Here is a 3,035-nt window from a genome sequence, read left to right on the forward strand (position 1 = left end):
AAAAATATATTTTGAATTTTTATCTTTTACTAGATATATGCGCTGTGAATTCATATTAATGGGCTAAAAGATTCATTGTTATTTTTAGTATGTATGTATGTATGCATGCATGTATGTTTGAGATAAGGTTTCACACTATAGCCCAGCCTTAACTCACTAGCCTTAAAGTTACAGCAACCCTTAACTTCCCAAATGTTGGGAGTACTGGCGTGTAATACTGTGCCCAGCTTTCAATCTTACTAAAATATTTATTATTTATAACTTTATCTATAAATTCAGTGAAATTCCAATAATAGCACTAGCAGTTTTTCATAGACTTTGACAAGCCAATTCTACAGTTTAAATGAAAATACAAGGAAAGCTAAGAATGTTGATGTGTGCTTGTAATTCCAAGCAACTAGGGAATTCTCACCAAGAGGATTAGGAGTGTAAGGCTAGTCTGGGCTAAGGCCAGCTTGGACTACACAGCAAGCTTGAGGCTCGTCTACAATGACATCTGTTTGAAAACAAACAAACAAACAAACAAACAAAAAAGAAACGTTTCCTAAGTTGGACTTAACAAACTTGTTTTGCTTTTTGAAGACAGGGTTTTTCTGTCCTGGAACTTGCTTTATAGACCAGTCTGGCCTCAAACTTAGAGATCCACCTGCGTCTGCCTTTGAAGGCACAAACCATCTTGTCCCGCTTTTTTTTTTTTTTTTCTTTAATGGCAGGATCTCATTATGTAGCCCTGGTTGATTTGGAATTCATAATGTTGACTAGATGTCTTAGTTACATTCATATTGTAATCAAACACCAAGATCAAAGCAACTTTAAAAAGGAAGAGTTTAATTAAGCTACAGTTCCAGAGTGTCAGTCTTTGATGATGCAGGCAGCTGGGACAACAGTTGAAAATTCACATCTTACTGTACAAGCTGGAGGAGGGGTTTATGGCTGGGAAGAGACACCATGACAGCAACTCTTTTCTTTTTTTGTTTTTTTTAGAGACAAGTTTTCTCTGTGTAGCCCTGGCTGTCCTGGAACTCACTCTGTAGAGTTCCACTGCCTGGCTTAGATCAATCTTTTAAAGGGAGAATTTTATTTTGTTTACTTTTGCTATTGTTTGAGACAGGGTCTCCTGTCCAGTTCCAGTTGGCCTAGAACTCACTGTGTAGACCAGGTTAGCCTCAAACTCATTGAATGACCTACCTCTGCTTTCCAAGAACTGGAGTGTATGTTTGTATGTATGTATAGTTATGTGTATTTCTGCACTTGATTACAGAGTCTGCAGAGGCCAGAAGAGGGAATTCAGATTCCTTAGAGCCAGAATTACAGGTGGTGGTTAGCGGCCTGATGTGGTGCTGAGACCCAAACTCAGGCCCTCCAGAACAGCGAGCATTTTTAGCCAATGAGCTTTATCTCCAGTCAGTTAACTCATTTCCTTTTGTCTGTAGATATTTCCTTTGTATAGACGCAATATTCTTTGTCCTCCTACTGAGAGACCTTACTTGCTTCCGGTTTTTGGCAATTATAAATAAACATCTTAACCAGGCATGGTGGCGCACGCCTTTAATCCCAGCACTTGGGAGGCAGAGGCAGGCAGATTTCTGAGTTCGAGGCCAGCCTGGTCTACAAAGTGAGTTCCAGGACAGCCAGGGCTACACAGAGAAACCCTGTCTCAAAAAAAAACAAACAAACAAAAAACATCTTTCACAAACATCTGTAAGTGGGGTTTTGTGTGGATATAAGGACCAGAGTTCAGTTTTCACATGATGGCTCACAACCAGTTATAACTCTAGTTCCAGGGGATCTGGTGCCATCTTCTGACCTCCACATACATGCAAACAGAAGACTCATACACACATAAAAACAACAATAGAGACCTTAATTTTGTAAAATAATCTTTTATTTTTTGTCCATGAAAAACAAAGAAAATAAAACAAGATCATAATATATAAATGACTGGCTAGGTACAGAGGCACAATTTCAGCTCTTGGGATTGGAGGCCAGCCTGGACTAAATAATGAGATGGTTTAAAAAACAAATAAAACAAACAAACAAACAAACAAAAACAAACAAACAAAATGGGGCTGGTAAGATGGTTCAGTGAGTGCCTGCTACCAAGCCTGGCTTTGATCCTCCAGACCCAAAGGATGGAAGGAGAGAACCAATTCCCAAAGATGTCCTCTGACCTTACACCTGCCACCTGTGCCATGGCACACATGTTGACACACAAGTCAGTCAGTAAGTAAATAATAAATAAATAAATAAATGTAATAAAAAATAAAAACCAAAAGACATTAAATATAACCCTATCCAAAATAAAAATACTCCAATCCTAAGTTCCAATGAATGAATTTTTCTTCTTTGGGCTTCTTCTCATTACCTCAGACAGTTGTCTCTTGATGCTGTTACCCTTTTAGTTCCCACTCATAGTTTACTGGTAAAAGGTCATGTCAACACTCCCCGCTCCAAAGGCACTGGATTGAAACAATTATACCATATTCTTTGAGGCTGTGATAAGTACATTATTTGAGAATAGCATGAGAATTACTTTCAGCATTTAGGAAGCTGAGGCAGGAGAACTGCCATCAATTTGAGTCAGTCTGGGTTATATAGTTAGTACCAGGCCAGCCCCTATCTCAAAACCCAAACCCAAACCCAAAACACAAACAAACAATTCCCCCCCCCAACCCAGAACATCAAACAACAAAGAAACTTCTAAGTTTTTCCAGCTACTAGTGCTTGTGTTGGGTGGTGGCACATGCTTTGATCTCAGCACTGGGAGGCAGAGGCAGAGGCAGATGGCTCTAAGTGAGTTTGAGGCCTGCTTGGTCTACTTAATGAGTTCTAAGACATCCAGAGCCGCATAGTGAAATCCTGTTTCAAACAAACAAACAAAAATTAATAAAAAAAGAGAAAGAAATAAAGAGAAGAAGGAGGAGGAAGAGGAAGAGGTGGAGGAGAAGGAGGAGGAGGAGAAGAAGAAGAAGAAGAAGGAGGGGGAAGGGAAGAAGAAGAAGAAGGAGGAGGAGGAGGAGGAGGAGGGGGCGAGG

This window comes from Mus pahari, chromosome 3 (assembly GCF_900095145.1).
Source record: "Mus pahari chromosome 3, PAHARI_EIJ_v1.1, whole genome shotgun sequence".
NCBI classification, from domain to species: domain Eukaryota; kingdom Metazoa; phylum Chordata; class Mammalia; order Rodentia; family Muridae; genus Mus; species Mus pahari.